The sequence below is a fragment of the Grammomys surdaster genome, unplaced genomic scaffold (assembly GCF_004785775.1).
Source record: "Grammomys surdaster isolate TR1022 unplaced genomic scaffold, NIH_TR_1.0 125408, whole genome shotgun sequence".
Lineage (NCBI taxonomy): Eukaryota > Metazoa > Chordata > Mammalia > Rodentia > Muridae > Grammomys > Grammomys surdaster.
This window is the reverse complement of record NW_021620278.1, coordinates 1,260,860-1,279,210: the sequence shown is the minus strand read 5'-3', so window position 1 is coordinate 1,279,210 and position 18,351 is coordinate 1,260,860.

Genomic DNA, 18,351 nt, shown 5'->3' with positions numbered 1-18,351 from the left:
ACTATTGGCCATGCCTTGAGGCAAAACTTTCCAATGATATCTCTTGTCTGGTTCAAGGTGATTAACAGCAGGTAAAGTGAATGCAAATCTTTGCCTATCTTGCGGGTGTAGGGGAATGGAGAAAAAACAATCCTTAATGTCTATAATTATTATCCTCCACTGCTTAGGTAAAGCAGAGAGCAGAGGTAGGCCTCGTTGCACTGAGCCAAACAGCCACATCTGCACATTAATGGCCCTTAGATCATGGAGAAGTCTCCATTTTCCTGATTTCTTTTTTATAACAAAAAATAGGGGTATTCCAAGGAGAAGTAGAAGGCTCTAAATGACCAAGCTGTGCTTGTTCCTCAATCAGCCTTGTAGCAGCTTCTAATTTCTCAGAGGATAGGGGCCATTGAGGAACCCACATGGCCTCCACTGTAAGCCAGGGTATGGGCATAGAGCCCTCAATGGCAACTAGGGAAAACCCGGACCTTGTCTTCCTGTATTACTTTCTTGTGAAATTGGGTTTAACCTTCCTTGTTCTTTTCTGCCAAGGCCTTTTCCTTCCTTATATCCCATCCTTTTCATAATATCAATAGCTTGTTGAGAGTACTCATTAGTTAATGTCAGTCCCAAGTCTTGCAAAATGTCTCTTCCCCAGAGGTTAACGGGGAGAGGAAGCACATAAGGTATAAAGTTTCCTGTCTGACCCTCTGGTGTCTGCCAAGTCAAGGAGCGTGAACTGACTGCAGGGCTGGCCTCATATCCCAACCCTTGTAAGGAGTGGGATGATTGTGTAACAGGCCATGCCTTAGGCCACCAGTTATAAGAAATAATACTTTTATTAGCCCCTGTGTCTAAAATCCCTGTAAAACTCTTCCCTTCTATTGTTAATTGTAAAGTGGGTCTAGTTTTGAGATCCACTACCAAATGAGCAAAGTCAGTTCCTGAAGAACCAAGCCCGTTGGCACCTCTAGGCACCCCAGTGGATGGGAAACAATTATGCAAACTTGGAAGAATAACCAATTGAGCAATCCTGTCTCCAGGGGAGATAGAAAATATGCCTTGTGGACAAGAACAGAGAACTTGAAGTTCCCCGGTATAGTCTTGGTCTATCACACCAGGATGAACCACAAGCCCCTTCAAGGTCAGAGAGGAGCGACCTAAAATAAAGCTGACACTTCCCTCAGGCAGGGGACCTTTAAAATCAACTGGGACAGGTTGCATGCCCTCATGTGGCATTAGTAAGAATTGGGAGGTGGAACGGAGGTCCAACCCTGTGGAGCCTCTTGTAGCTCTGCAGCTCGAGGTGTCCCCCGGTTGCAGGCTTGTGTCCCATATTTTTTGGGGCCCTGGGACCTGGGTCCCTGATACACGTTTTTTGGAGTGCCTTCATCTCTTCCTGCTGGGGAGGGATCATGCTGAATAATCTTTCCTTGAATGTCCCTAACTGAGCGACATTCATTGGCCCAATGATAGCCCTTCCTGCATTTAGTGCATAGCCCAGGGGTTCTCCTTTGCATTGGAGTACGACATTCTCATTTCAAATGACCCAGTTTCCCACAGTTATAGCATACTTTACGGCCGCCAGGACTTGAGCAGTTCTGGCTTTGCAAAATACCTGCTGCAAGGCCAGCATTGGTCAGTGGGCCTCCAAGTCCTCGGCAGACCTTTATCCAATCTGTGAGCCCTTTGCTTCTTCTAGGGGTAATTACTGCCTTGCATTCTGTCGAGGCATTTTCATACACCAGTTGTTCTATCAGTGGTTTAACTAGCTCTGGGTCTCCAAAAATTCTGCCTGCTGCTTCTGTCATTCTAGCCACAAAGTCTGAGAATGACTCCTAGGGGGCTTGCAATATTTTCGTTAAATTTCCCCCAGCCTCCCCCTTCTTAGAGAGGGCTTTCCATGCTTTAATAGCAGCAGCGGAGATCTGGCCGTATGCTCCCCAATCATAGTTTGTCTGGTCGGCAACATACTGTCCTTGCCCTGTTAATAATTTGAATGTCCACTGTCTCTGGTTGCCTTCCGCATTAGCGTTGGCCCTTGCCTGTGCTTGAGAAGCATCACGCCATAAAGCTTTCCATTCCATATACTGTCCCATATTAGGGAGAGCAGCTTTTACTGTATTTTGCCAATCATTTGGGGTCATCGCCATAGTGGCGAGTCTCTCAAGCTGCATGACTGTAAAATTAGCATCAGCTCCATATTTGTTAACCGATTCAGCAAGTTCTTTGATAGGGGCATACTGTACAGGTGCGTGGACACGGCCTCCCCCCGCAGCCTCAAATACCGGAAAGGCTTGTAACATCCTTCTTTTGTCTTCCTTTGAAAGGAAGGAGTCTGAACAGCACTTGTCCGCATAAGGCGGAAGTGCGCCGGGAACAATAGGTTGGGAGGGCGCGACAGGCCGAGAGGCCGTGCAGCTCCTATCTCCAGTTTTCCTTTGTTTTCGATTTCTCGGCGGCGGCCGCTCATCTGGATGGTATCTTTCCTCCTCATAGCAGGCTGTCTCTTCGTCTAAGTCCTCCCCCTCAGAGGAAGCTAGCTCCTCCGACTCAGAGCCACCAAGCCCCGAGGCCTCCAGTTCTTTTATTGGATAAAGAGGTTTCTTTTCCGGGGCCTTTTCTCCTTTCCTACGTCCCTCTCCCAGGGCATCCTTTCCCTTATCTTTCGCTTCCAAAGACTGTGAGTCTTTGGAAGGGTCTTTTTTCTTAGGCATGCATTTTCATTTTTCTTTGTGAGCTCCCAACCGTTTATCCCGCTCCGTTTCTGACATGCTGTCTTGCAACTCCTCTAGTACTCCCTGGCCCACCGCTACAGTCGAGCAGTATTTCTCATCCTGCAAAACCAGAAGGAAGAGAACGAGTGCCTCTAGCACAATAGCGAGAGCTTCTAGAGTTCCTGCCAACTGGGGAGGGAGACGAGATAGATCAAGACCAAACATGCCTCTCAGAGCTTACCTTTGTCCTGCAGTTCTGAATCCTCTCCGTGAGCGGAGGGTCTCCTCGTCACCAGCGATGGTGAGTCTCCCGGGTTTTGGCACCAGCTGTGACCCGCGTATAATCGTCTTGCCAGCAAAAAGGCACGCGGACACCAGGATCCTTCTGCAGCAAATGTTTATTGTGATGAAAGGAGGAAGACCCCGGGCCCCGAAAAGGCACTGCTTATATACCCCTGGAGCGGCGTGTTCATATCTGATTGGCTGCTTGCTCAGGAATGCATATTAAGCCCCAGGATGGGCCGTTACTTGCCGCACTTTCGCCACATGCACATGCGCAGTCCACTTGTACTTGCGGGAGCGCCGGATGCCAGTGCCATCTTGTAATGGCAAGGGCCGTCACCGCTCACCGTGGCTCTCTGCAGGCTTGCAGGCTAAGCACTGTAAGGGAATATAAATAAAAATTTAAAACATCCTTCTGTGTTCCCTGAGGGACAATCCTGACTGCATAGGGGTTGATGTCAAAAGTATCAACTCTCTGCACCATTTTTCTTTCTTTTCTTTTTTTTTTATTTTGGTTTTTCGAGAGAAGGTTTCTCTGTGTAGCTTAGGCTGTCCTGAAATTCATTTTGTAGACCAGGCTGGCCTCAAACTCAGAGATTCGCCTGCCTCTGCCTCTGCCTCCCAAGTGCTGGGATTAAAGGCGTGCAACACCACTGCCCAGCAAGAACAGAATTTCACTGATCAAGCTTCAAAGAAGTTCACAATAAAACCCTTGGTAGAAGTCAGAATAGATAAAACAAATATATACATTATGAAGAGTATTATTTGTTATTCTTGGTTTTCAGACCAGGAAGAAAAAATTCTGCAGAACTAAACTGACAGCCTATTATATAGGGATATTTGAACCTGTTCCAACTTAGGGTGTGGTTCAACCCAAGGCCAGAACTTTAAACCCTCTGGCTGGAATACAAGCAAGCTCTTATACTCACTCCAATCCCAAACAACAAAAGTACAGTTAGTATGTAGAAGGAGGCATCCATGTTTGAAAATGATGCCTAATTGAATGGTTGAAAATGTGGAATGTCAGAGAAAGATCTGACAGAACAGAATATGCGCAACTCTCCTGGGATGAGAGAGGAAAGGGGAGCTACTTAAGGGACAGAAAGACAGTACAGGAAGAAGAGAATAGTAAAGGCCTACAGCAGAGTGCATGGGCAGCAGTACAGTAGAGTTGAGAGAGTAGAGCAACAGAGCAAGGGAAGGAAATAGTTTTACTGGGAGAGTTTTATAGAGTCAGATTGAAGAGAAAACATGCTAGGCACAGGTAAAGACAGAATGAGCACGAGAAAGACAAGGAGCCAGAAAATTTGAAATAGATTGCTACAGTTAATTTAAGGCCAAGCAGAGCTATTCAGAGTCTTAGAGAAGAACCAGAATAAATAAGTCACCTGGGAGAGGAGTTTGAGCCTGAACAGCTGGGTTGAACCAGCCAGTTAAGACTTGAGAAGGAACAAGAAAGGAAGAACTTATTCGGCAGGAAATTTCAGAGGCTGAAAACATTCTAGACCTTTATAAGATAGTACAGAGGCTAGAGGCTTCCAGGACTAGGCCAAGGTGAATAGACAGAGGCAGTAAGCCTCTCAGACAACAATTATAATAGGAGAATAAAAGTTACTTTTGCAGCTCTGTGGAAAAACTAACATTGCTCAGTATAAACGCTCTCTACAACATAAGAAGAGAAGAAACATACCTCAGAATACAAACGCAGAGACTCAAAACTACAGCAAACAGAACAGGAAAGGGCAACATTAATTAATCTAGTATATTGAGAATTAAGTCAAAACACTGCCTCAGTGAGAACACAATTCATGGACTGAATATCATTTAGAGGGGACAAAATATGTGCTTCAGAAAACAAGTGCACCTGCTGGAGAAAAACAATTCAGATCAGACAATTCATTCTATCAACACATATCGTGGATGGACTTTCTGGTGGTGTCAAAACTGTCAAACACTGCTATACAAACTGGGGCAGGGGACAGTTACCAAAAGCCATACACAAATTACCATCCTGTGAGCTACACTCTCACTCTGCCAGGCAAGAAATGCCACTGATATCATAGTAGCAAGACTATCTGTGAATAACAGAAGGTATTCTGGTTCTAGGTGAGGCTAGCTCCATGGGGGGGGGGGGTAACTTACTATATCTATCTATATCTATACCTATTACATTGACAATCTGGCCAAAATCAGAGAAAGAAGGTAACAGGCCCTAAGAGCAAATCCACTACGAATTTTTGCTTCATATATATATGGCCATTGTCACACCAATAGTCTGATGCTGCTTTCAATATGGGTAAAATAAACTGTTTTCAATGGGCAACAGCTATTTCAGAACCACAAAACTAATCAAATATTGACATCAACTGTTTTCTGACGGTACTGCCTACATGGGAAATCCATATCATCACACCTAAAATTATTCTCAGTGAAATTTTGAGGGATCATTAATGAAATAGAAACTGGCAAAATCAACTTCACATTCTCATTCTACTGACAGGTGAGCCCTCACACTACCCGTTGTTCAATCCTTCAATCCTTCTAACACACCTGGATCCTTTCTTAGAGTCTCCTTGGCCTTTACCATCCAGAGCTCTCAGTGTTGTTTTACAATTATGCAGATTTAGCTGAGTATATGGAGACCTGAAAATGGGAAAACATGGTTCAGAAAGAACATGGAATTTTTCATGGGAAAAAAGGAAGATGCCAACACATGGCAAAAGGATGAACATCAAGGAAAGAGAAGATATCATGAAAATGTCTCTTTTTGTCTCAGGATTTCAGTTTACCCTATGAGATGTGAGAGTCAGTCACACAGTTAACATGCATAAAGAGTCCTTTCCCAGCAACACTGAGGAGGGGTGAGGAAGAGTGCAGGAAAACTATTGTGACCCCAAGAATGCAGACTGTTGAACTTCTCGAACTAAAGGACTCTCAAAAAAAAAAAAAATGAGTGCAGGGTCTAAGCATTCCCACTCCTGCAAGAAGTCCACAGTGCAGAAGTCAACAAATCATGAATGTGCATGGGCAGAGTGCTTTTCATAAACCAAGGAGACGTTTTTCTCTTGTAAGTGAGCAATCATAATTATTGCAGCCAGGCAGTGGTAGCTCACACTTTTAATCCCAGCACTTGGAGGGAAAAGGTAGGAAGATTTCTGAGTATAAGGCCAGCCTGGTCTACAGAGTGAGTATCAGGACAACCAGTACTACACAGTGAAACCCAGTCTTGAAAACAACAACAACAGAAAAGTATTCAAAAGGTACTATCTAATTCTGTCTTAATCTATGGCAAATTTTCTACTTATTAAAATATGTTGACCTGTTATCATCCTCTCACAGCATGCTGGGCTGAAATTTGGAAGAATTCAAAGAAAAAAAGGAGTAATTGGTAACTGTGGTGCCTATCAACACATCAATGCAGACATTGTGGCCTAGGTGCTTTCTTGGCACCTGAGCCTCTCTTGACCTGCCCCTCTATCCTCCCTTCTCATCCTCCATACCCCTCCCCCCAATTCATGGCCCGGTGCACTCTGGACCCAACCAGATAACTCTTCTTTCTCCCTCAACCTCAAATGCCAAAAATTAACCTCACCACCAGTCCAAGGAACAGTTATCCTTTCGCAATTCTGCAAGTAACATGTCTTAGGAAAATAATAAAGCCTCATAGGAAATTACAATGGCTTATACAACCCCTGTAGCATGTGACCAAGTCTCTCTCTTAGTAAGGTCTTGGTTTTTTTGATGATGACACTCAGGATTAACAGAAAATACAATATATTTTCTACTAAGCCATACCTTGTTGCAATCCAGTCTTCATTTTTCATTCAAACCTAAGGTGTAACATTAATAACTAAACCTATGAAGACACATTTCTAAATGCTGTATTTACATCAAAGTTTGCACATACCTCAGTGTGAAATTAATGGTAAAAAAAAAAGTGTAAAATTAACTTTACTTAGTAAATGATAATTTTTACAGCCATAAGATGATGCTTTATAACGAATGTTTTCTAATTTAATGAAATCTGCAAGGGTACCTCATAAGACAAATATCTACAAAGCTCTCAAGGAATGCCTATTCAGTCCCCTGGACAAAGGGAAATGAAGGTAAATGAAGGAACAGGGGAGTTAAGAAAGCATGAATGAATTTGAATTCGAGGAGCTTTATTCAGGATTTAGCAAAGAGAACCCTGGTGTATAAACTACGAATACAGCGAACGATCAATGAGGTAATTTTAAAAAAATATTCTGGCAACCATTAATTTAATTAAACCATCACTATAAACCCAATCACATGATCTCAAACTTCCTGGCAATGGTAAATATTCTCAACAGAATTGTGAGAGTGTCGGCAGAAAATGGACCCCTGTTCTGCTCCTGCCCATTTCCCAGCCCCGCAGCTTCTCTGACCTGGCAGGTGACAGGATGAACAGCTGAATGTCCTAGGAGGCCAGCACAGCAAATGCAGCTTAAGGAAGTTTTCAGGTTCCTCTAATACCAGGGACTAGTCTCCCACCAGGACTTTCTGACCAGGAGGGTACAGAGATACTGGAATGTTGGAATGGCACTATTTCCGGTATGTTCAGCCTGGTTGCTCAAAGCAACTCCTTCTGGTCCAGCCCAGTATTCAGCAGCTTCCTGTTATCTAATTCTTCTAAGCCCACTTACTTCAGGATCTTTTAATGAATTAGCTTCCCAATTCTTCTCAGTGAGTTTTCCTGGTTTGGATTTTTGCTTACTTGTTTACTTGCTTGTGATTGATTGTTCCTTTGATTTTGAGTTTTGGTTTCTTTGTATGTGTGTGTGTGTGTTTTTCTTAAACTCTTGATCTCAGAGGTGTGCCTACCCTCCCTATCAGGAACCATGCCCACGACTCTGTTGCAACCTGCCTTCCACACAACTGCAGCCGTCAGGAAGCCAGGACCTACTGCACAGCTTCCCCACAAGCTTGCTGCCAGTCTAGACCAGAACTGGATGTAGTAGGACACTGCACCTGGGTTCTGAACCCTTCAGATACAAGTGTCCCTGCCTAATTTCTCACATTGTGAGTGTAGCCCCCTGGGCTAAAAATGCACACAATTAAGCAATCCCTCTGAAATCTGATGCTCAGAACAAATACCCGAAACATAGAAAAACTAAGATAAAATGCCCCTGGCTCAAACACAAACTATATATGTATCTCATAATATGGACAATTTACATGATACCCAAGATACAGAATTGAAAACACAGAGTCATGAACAAAGAGATCAAAGGTTTTAATCTTGTAAATCAACTCAAAGAGGACAGAAACAAACTGATTCTTGGGCAAGAAAATAATAGGAGATGCCTGAAAGTAGTGAGGACAACATAGGATATGAAAATTCAGTTCAATAGGTGGTTAGAAACACCACCACCAACAACAAAATAAACCCTGAAATACAAATGCAAAAAAAAAAAAAAAGAAAGAAAAAAAAGAAATACATATGCAGTAAGGTGAATAACACTAACTCATAGAGGACATGGGGAGACAGACCATCAGACTTGAAGAAAAGGTAGAGCAGCTGGATGCCTCAGTCAAAGAAAATGATTACCAGGACAGCCAGGGCTACACAAAGAAACCCTGTCTCTAAAAGCCAAACCAAAGGAAAAAAAAAAAAAAAGATGAATCAAAATGTTCGGTTAAGGCACAGTATTATTCACTGCTTGAAGGATGAGGTAAAAAAGAGAAACTCCTTTGGAAAACTGTCTAGAATTTTGTCAAAAGGGAAAAATAAAGAAAACTAGAATTAGAACTACAATACATATTGTACTGTTTAGCCACTTGTTTATAGATGGCTTCCTGATTGTTCTAATAATTCTCTATGTACAACCATACATATCTGCATATGCTGGAAAAAGGAGACTGAAAGTACACAAGTCTCTTTAGAGAGTTTATTAGGAACTCAATTCTTTTTATGATTATAATGAGGCCCAGGATTCTCAGGAGACTTCTGAGGTTCAAAACCTGTTGTGATGGTTGAGACAGGTTAAAATGGATTCCACCTCAGCATGGAGGTGAGAGCTCAGAAACACAAGCCCAGACCTGGGGGTCTGTCATTAAAGCACAGAGATCTGAGCCATGAACACCATTCAGATGTCAGGGCTCCTTGTCTGTTGAGTGAGGTTTTGTTTTCTTTTTTTTAATTGTTGTTTTGTTTTTAATTTTATTCCATATTTTCTTTATTTACATTTCAAATGTTATGCCCTTTCCAGGTCTCCCCTCTGGATATCCCTTATCCCAGCCCTCTTCCCACAGCCTCTATGAGGGTGCTCCCCACCCACCCACCCACCACTGCCTTCCCTCCCTGACATTTCCCTACACTGAGGAATTGATCTGGCTCAGGTCCAAGGGCTGCTTCTCCCACTGATGTAGAACAAGGCCATCCTCTGCCACTTATGCAGCCAAAGCCATGATCTCTGGTTGGTGGTCCAAACCCCAGGAACTCCAGTAGGTCTGACCAGTGAATAAAATGAAATATATGTTAATATTCTGTCAAAAATCCACCTCCACAGTTACCTGGCAGCAGCCAGGTATGCTCTTCCCCACAGATGCCTGGCAACAAGTAGGTCTGCCCACTATAAAAGGGGCAGCTTGCCCCCTCCTCTCTCTCTTAATCCCTTACTCTCTTGCTTCCAGCTTCTCTGTCCCCTCCTCCCTCCCCATCCATTCCCCCTCTCTCCACTTGGTCATGGCCAGTCTCTACTCTTCTACCTCTCTCTCTCTCTCTCTCTCTCTCTCTCTCTCTCTCTCTCTCTCGCTCTCGCTCTCGCTCTCGCTCTCGCTCTCTCTTTCTCTCTCCCTGTCTCTCTCTCCCTGTCTCTCTCTCTCACTCTGTGTCTCTCTCTCTCTCTCTGCCTTAACTACCCTCCTGGCTCCCTTCCCCATGCCCTGAATAAACTCTATTTTTCCTATGCTGCAGTCTCCCAGCTATCATTTAAACTTTTTTTTTCCTCACAAGCAATCAGGTGAGAGACATCACCAGAGCATCCGTAGATTGCCTATAGTCTTAGAGGACTTTCTGCCCTTCAAGGATCTCAACAGCTGTGGAAGGACAAGTATTTACAAATGTAAGGCTGGTGATGGGTCATAGAAATGATAATATCAAATCCTGGTTGCAATTAGTTCTTTGCCAGTATAGCAATCAACTTTTGAAAATACACAGACACACCTGCATGTATGTTTAAGAAATTCACCTCAACCCTTGTTCAGAGTCCATGCAGGCCAGGAAAAGTTGAGGTCCACAGGTTGGAATGTTACCTTAATGTAGACTACTCTGGCCTGAAATAAAGAGGAATACACCTGCCCCCTTGTTGAGATTATGATAGCAGCACTTGACAATTTTATGCCTATAGAGTAAGGAAAGGTAATCACAACTTGTATATCTGAAGAACATAAATTATATTTTAGAAAACATCTTTGGACTCTCTTTTCATTTACACTAACATCTAAACAACTAGAAACATCCATAAAATATGTTCTTTTCTGTAGAGGATAAAAGGACCTTGTGGTCAAACATATGCTCTAGAGTAACCAGGAATGTAGAATCAGTTTCTCTTCAATGAAAGAGAAGTGCACATTTTCTGACCAGAAGTGAGGGAATGGATGTAGTAAGTTGCTTGCTGACCTGTGGTAGATGTAGTGCCATACCACACCTGAAAGTCCCAGACTATTACATTGATCCCAGACTCTTCCTCCTTAGGTCATTGTTATCTCAGTCAATACATCCAGCCTTAGGGGAGCTGTGACATACTCCTTAGAGCTTGCTGTACTCTACACTGTATGTTTGATCCTACTCTAGGCCTTTTACTTTTAAAATCCAACTTTATGAAACACTCACATCTATTTTGCAGAAGACTTTTGAGAAGACACACTTTAATCTTCTTTGTGCTCAAAGGATTGAGACAATTGTTACCAATTAATTTTTCCAAATATTTGCAGTACTTGAATATTCCTAAAATAAACCACCCTGTGGTCATGTAAGACTCTAGGGAGAAGAACCTTAGTTTACTGAAGACCCCCTGAGAGAACCACAAGAGATCACTGCAAAATGCAAGAGGAATCTTTAATGTTCCAGCATGCTGGGAACACCCTGCACCCCAAAAGGAGAGGTATCCCCATGCTGCTCCTTCAGCGAGCTTTTATACAGTCCTTAGGGCAGCAGCCATTAGGCACAATATGATTGGCAGAACAATGTGACTTTTTAAACTGATTGGTCTTTAGGGAATGAGGTGGCAAGGACTTCCCTTATTTGTAGGTGGCCAAGGGTTGGTCTATCCTGTGGAATGTGTCTACATGCTCTGGGCCTTCCCCACCCACAGGTGGGTTCCCTTCCACAAGGTCTGAGGAATGTTAATCAGCCTCTCCGTTCCCCCTCTTCTGTTAATCCAACCAGTGTCCTCTGACCAAGGAATGTTAATTAGCCTCTCTCATCCAGGAGGACAAATGTTCCAAAGTTCTTCTTCAGACAGAATCTAGAAGTTTCACCCAACATTAGCTACTGAGTCTGCAGGGTAAATTTTATAGTTTGCTTCCCAGTTTTCAGCTTTAAAAGACACAGAAATCCTTGAGCTCATACAAGCTCAAGACTTAAAATCCCATTAATCTCCAACCTGAGATATTTCCACTCCTGAAAATCCTACCCCCACAAAGAAACCCTATACAAAGCCTGCCTCCCACTCATTTCTCTTCTGCTTCTCACCTGAGCAGAGACAGCCTCCTTCCAGTGTTCTTCCCAGTCAATCTCTTGTTTGTGGTTTGTTGTCCTATGGGGCTTCATGGTCTATCTCGGCTTCTGACTGCCAGGAGACCTTTTTATTTCACAGCTCTTAACTTCAACTGGGACATTTTCCCTGGGTGCTGCAGTATTTGCTTGGGGATAATCCTAACCCTAACACACCTACCACCAGTGCTGAAATACTTACAGTTGTAGAGTGAAAAATTATGAAGATCATTTTATAAAACGATCAATAGATTTTTCCTTAGGATTTTTTCTTTAAAAGGGCATGGAAAATTCTCTCTGAAGCAAGCTAAGAATGTGGACAGGCTAGTTATGAGAACTGGTTAGAATGCAAGTGAGCTAGGTGGAACTAGGAAGCTGGTAACCAAGCTGGTAACTGCAGTGACAGGGCAAGGCCACAGTGACAGGGCAGGACCACATTCTTGAGAAAGAATAGCATACAGAGAGTTTTCATATGACCCTGACTCACTTAGGTTGGGTTCCTTTGGAATGTTCCACTAATTTTGTGTTATGCTACCTTAGCAACCCCTCATCCCCCTCACCATTCCTTGGTTTGTGGTTTTTCCTTTTAAAAACCCTCTAAAACTGGCTGTCTTTGTCAATTGAGCTCCTGGGTGGGCATACGAATTGACCGGCAGCTAGCTGTCTCTCCCTATTAAACCTCGGCCATTTTACCAGTTTTCGGTGTCTTTAGTGATTTATTGGGTGGCCACAACATCCCGAGACTTGAGTGAGGGTCTCCCCTCTCCGGGGGTCTTCAGAATGATATTGAAATAGACTTCTTTGTGTGTGTGTGTGTGTGTGTGTGTGTGTGTGTGTGTGGTGTGAGCTGTAACTAGCCAGATGTAGTCTTTCTAGAGGCCCCCACACTTATATCCCCTAACCAGTACACCTCAAGCATACTCTTTCACTCTGACCAGTAAACTCAGAGTTAATCACAATCATTCTTTCCCCTTTGAAATGGTAGCCTTTTGATGTCTTTATGTGGAATGACTCATAAAAGATATACTTTGTCACAACCCAGGAAATTCTTTTACTGAAAACTGCAGAAAGCCAGCCCAGAAATTTGAGACTAAAATGTGTGAGACTCTTATACTAATCCCTTCTCATAAAATATTACTGATGATGTTCATAGTGGGCATCAATGTCAGTAAAAGAGGAAGACTTTGAAATCCAGAACCACAATTTAGACAAAACTGTAGAGGAACAAAAAACCCAGTCTATGCAACTACAAATGTGGTTTGCCTCACTGTAAAAGTGGATGAATTTGAATGGACTGTGAATAGCAAAGAACCAAGGAAACGCAAGTGGAGAGAAAAGGGCAGTATGTTGCTGAGAGTATGGTTATTGGCTCTCCAAATGAGGAGGGCTTGGTGTTTCACAATAACACCAAGAATCAGAGGCCTGAAGGTAGTGACACATAGAGGCAACAAGCAATAGACATTCTCAAGGGGTTTCCACAGCCGAGAGATGTCACTGGTTTATGGAGGCAATGGTTATGCTCAGCGTTGGCATACCAGAGGACTGGACACTTCACACACTAATGCACATGTGATGGTGAAAAGGAAGTATCATTATTGCAGCTTCCACATTACTTATCAACAGGACACTTCCTGAACATACATGGGAGAAGCTTTGCTACATTCACAGACATTACAGCTGATCTTGTAACTGTAGGATATTCCTGTAAAGCAAGAATTCTAACTCAAAATGAACATAATCTTCACTGCTTAAACCTAAAAATATATTTTTTTAAATTTTATATGCCTATGTCTGAATGTTGCTATGCTATTAATGTTGCTAGAAACACACACTTCAGAGCCAGAGAGATGGCTCAGTGGTTAAGAGCATTGGCTGCTCTTTCAGAATGTCCTGAGTTCAATTCTTGGCAACCCCATTGTGGCTCACAACCATCTGCAATGGGGTCTGATGCCCTCTTCTGGTGTGTCTAAAACAGCTATGATGTACTTATATAAAATAAATCTTAAAAACAAACAAACAAACAAACACACACACACACCTTAGTACTTTGTGGATAATTGAAAAGAATAGTCCTCCCAGTCAATTCCTGTTCTTCTACCTCAGAAAGACCAGGAGCTCATTGTTCTCAGAGTAGAACATCTGAGGAGCTATGGCCTGTTTGAATAGTTTTACCAATATTTCCTGGTTAAGAAATTACAACTTCAGCTTAATAACAATTATACAGATTTCTACCAATAGGTTATGGCTCTGTAATCAATTCTAGAGATTCCTCCTTGTTCCAATAAAACCTTTACTTTTCTCTAGAAAGACAGCCTAATATTAACCACCTCAGTCCCCAAACCCAGAGAATTGGGGCACTGATTCTTCATTAACGTCTTCAAGATGAATATGGGCATTGAGATATTAGAAGAGGGGCATGGAGAAGGGTAAATGGATAAGCATCTAATGTCTGTGTCTTCACTGCATCGAGCCGGAATTCCAGGACCTCAGAGGTTCCAGCAGGTCTGCTCAGCTTGCTTGATGAGTAGATACACCAAGGCTGTGTATTCTGCCATATATAATTCTCAAAACAAATTTTAGAATCAAGATAATTTTTTCTTTGAATCTCAGGAATCTAGTCTTCTGCCAGACTGCCTCTGTCATGTCTAATCCATATAATTCTGGGAGGTAGAATAATCATATTAATCATCTCTTCTGAAAACATACAGACAAAAACTTTTTCCCAAAACAAAATTCCCTTGAGCCAATAACCAGAAAAACATTTATCTTGGTCTCTTTCTCAGAGGAAAATCATACCCACAAAACTGAAAATCACACCCATCTTGAAAATAAAATCAATGTAAGACTGTATATGCCTATTCTTAGGCCTTTCCTATTTTCCCAAGCAGGAAATAAACCCAGAATTCCTGTGGGGCCCACATTAGACAGAACCCAACTCTGTTGTGAGGCAGTATAACTTTATATCAACTGAATACATCTTATTTACACTATCTTTCTGTTTGTCCCTCTGCCTACAACAGTTTTTTATTTATACCATCAATCTGTTTTGCTCTGTACTCCAGAGCAGCCTCTATTTATACACTGTACTCTAGAGTCAGCAACAATTTCCCTATCTTAGTTCCAAACCATGGACAAAATTTCCCAGGTGATTTGAACAAATCTGTTTATAAATCTTTCCTAAAAACAACCAATCTCAATTTTAATTCAGTTTAAATCTCTCTGTCCTAAAAGTAAGCTACTATCTTCTCTTCCTAACAAAATCAACTTGGGTTTCCCCACAGCAGGGAACATCAGTATGCAGGGTTTTTTGTTTGTTTGTTTGTTTGTTTGGTTGGTTGGTTGGTTAGTTCTAGAGCTAGGAGTCACATGACTTGTCTCAGTGCTACTTACTCACTTTTTTTAAAAAAGTAAAAATTACACCTTTAACTCTGAGGTGAAGTGGACTTAAATTTCTAGTGACTTCAGGTCAGACACTGGTTGCCACTTTGTTGCAGGTAATATTTAAAATGGTGGCACCCAATCTGGCTTGTTGTTATTAGGCCCGCCAATTTTGAAACTAGGCAAGGCCATGAGTGGTGGGGTGCTGCTGCCGCTCAGGTGACCAAAGATACCGGCCCTGGCACCCACAAGACAATGTGGGAGATAGCTCTGCTAATCTTTCACACTGTCTCCACAAGACTGGGCTGAGCCCAGACCACACCACCACCCATGTGGTACCCAGTAGAAATGAGACTCTAATTGTTAGACTTCAGCATGCAGCTTGGGACAGATAACAACAGCCCAGACAGTTCCAAAGGGGAGGAGGAAGGGAAGGGGAGAAGGGCAAGGGGTCAGAGAGAAGCTAGAGGCAAGAGAGTAAGAGAGTAAGAGAGAGAAGAGAAAGCAAGCAGCCCCTTTTATAGTGGGCACGCCTACCTGGCTGTTGCCAGGTAACTGTGAGGAGGAGCATACCTGGGTGTTGCCAGAAAACTGTGGAGGTGGAGTTTAGACAGAATACTAACATTCCTCTGTTTTGGTTTAATTAAGAGAAAAATTAGAAAGACGAGACAGCAAAGCAGGAATAGGGTCGTCATGATATTTGGCTACTTTCTGCTGGCACTGGGAGTGATGTGTCTTTAGGGGGAACCTAGAAGAATGAGTATGAAAGATGTTTGTCCAGTCTTAGGAGATTTGGCTGTTTCCTGCTGTCCAGGGTCTATGGAGCGAGCCATCTGAGCATAGGTCAGAAGAACAGGTCAAATAGAAGCAGCTGTATGTATGACAGGAGATGGAACACCTGGAGGTTGCTTCTCTGAAGCTGTTTTGGATGTGCCTTAACTTGACAAGATCTCAATGGCACCTGTTTGGTCCATGAGAGGTAGATCTGAGTGGGTTTCCTGTAGCTTATAAGTTTACAAAAGAGATAACAACATGAGTTAACAACACGAACAGTCTTTAAGATGAACCTTTGCTGGATCGTACAGTGGAATGTTTTATTAGAGTTAGGCAAGTTTACAGGAGCTCATAATATGAGGACAGAGTCATAGCAAGTAGATGAAATATGAAGCATTTAATTGATGGCAACTGAGTTTAGGTAATGAAGTAACAGATAATCTGTGAAAGCTTAGCTGTTAATGTAGTCAGAAGTCTGAGAAAGAGTAAACAATAATATTACCAGTTTTATATTATTTTAAAAAATGTCAGAGTCTACTAGCCAACAGTTTCCCTGGTCTCAATAGTCTCTTGAGTGAAGTCAGTTTGGCTTCCAAGTGCAGAAGATGCAAGGCTTTTTTCTGTGGAATGCATATGTGTGACATGAGAAATGACTTACCTTGGTTTGAGTTATCTAAGTCATTTGACTCAGAGCTTCCAGTTTAGCCCACTGCCTTTGTTAATGACTATATCATCGCTGTATCTTCTAGGTGTCTGGTGTTCAAGTCTTCTGAAACCATCTTGGGTCAACTGTTAGAGGCTTTGGGAATTCTGTCAGCCATAAACTTAAATATACTATTAGCAGACTTCTGACAAGATTGAGAGCCATAAGGATTGATTGTAACTGAATAGAATTCAATAGCAGTAGTAAAAATCTACTAAGACAAAGTCTTTCCTATCCTGTCTTAAGTAACTTTGGCGAGTTGTGTAGGTGGAGAAAAGCACATTTTTGTATTAGCAAAGAACCATTTGTCTAGGACCAGAATAAGAAAGCTGTATCATATGGCTGGCAGGGGTTTGGGTGGCAGCAGAGCGGGACTTCCTGCTAGCTGCCAGAAGCTGTTGCCCAGTGTCTCTGGGAACTAGAGTTTGCAGTGGGCAAAGAAAAGCAAGCGTGTCCCATATCAGGTTAGTTGTTTTTGTAGCAGAAGGCACTGCTAGCCCTCACTTTACAGGTCCCGGGCAAAGAGGGAGAGGGAATTCCTCACTCACAGGCTGGGGAAGCCAAGTCCTTTGTGACGGGTGGTTGTGCATGTGGGGAAGCAAGTCTACCTAGTCTGAGGTAAACCTCCAGACATGCACTAGAATCTCAGCAATTCCCCCATTTTGATTTAATTAAAAACAAAAAATTAGAGAGGTGTGGGGTTTAACAGGTTTCATGGCTAAGAGAAGCTGGGGTGGGGAACAGGCAGAGCACATGGAAGGAGTATAATGAAGGTTGATAAATGCAAGAACATAGGGAATTTCTTTCCAGTTACCAGACTGCTGGCAGTATGTGTTAAGACCTCTTAAGATAATTGGGTCTAGCCTGCCATTAAGTGGCTACTTAGGTCCATTATCTAGAGGGTATTGAATCCTGTAAGGTGCAGGCAGCCCTGCTTATACACTGAAGGCCTAAAATCAGCCATTGGCCTAAAATCAGCAATAGGCCTGACATACATGCCTGCTAGCACCAACTCTTGGGCCTCTGTGGAAGAACACTGAAACAGATGCCTAGAAGCTATTGTAAGCAAGGAGCTTTTGGTGGAAAATTGCCAGGCTGAATACATAGACCTTGTAGATGCGTAACCTTGGAGGATAGTAGCAACTTAGATAAAGACAAGGGAATCATAGTGGAGGAATCAAGGGAATCAAGGCGGAGTCATAGTGGTCTGTCCCCTGAACCTTCACCCAGCTGACACTCTGTTCTGGAAGATATCAGAACTCCCCCTGAACACCTATGCTCCTGCGTCATCCCCTTCCCCACATCCTGCCTTTTTGTGTATATAACCTGTGTGTGCAAAAGTAAAAATGGTGATCTGATCAGACTATAGACAGATCATCTTTCCTTGAGTCACCCTGTTCTCCACTTTCTCTTTCAGGTGACCTCCTTGGACCCCTGTTTAATGCCCTGTTGGGCAGGACAGAATCTAGACCTTATTGCAGAGGTGTATCAATTTGGAATTTTAATTTTAGAGATTTGAGGTTTTTCAGTAGACAATCCAGTGGGGTGTCTGTGGGTACAGTCGAAGACAATGTGGTACCCATTGGGTGAAGTGGCTGTTACCCAGCTATCAGTCGGCATCCTGAAAGAAAAGCTGGCAACAAATAATCAGGCTAACAGCCTAGATATTAGGTTGTCACGAGAATATCCAGGGGCTGTCATGGAGCTAGTCCACCAGAAAATAGCCCACCCGGTACCAGGATTTCTGGCAGTTGCAAGAACTTGGTGGGGGGGGG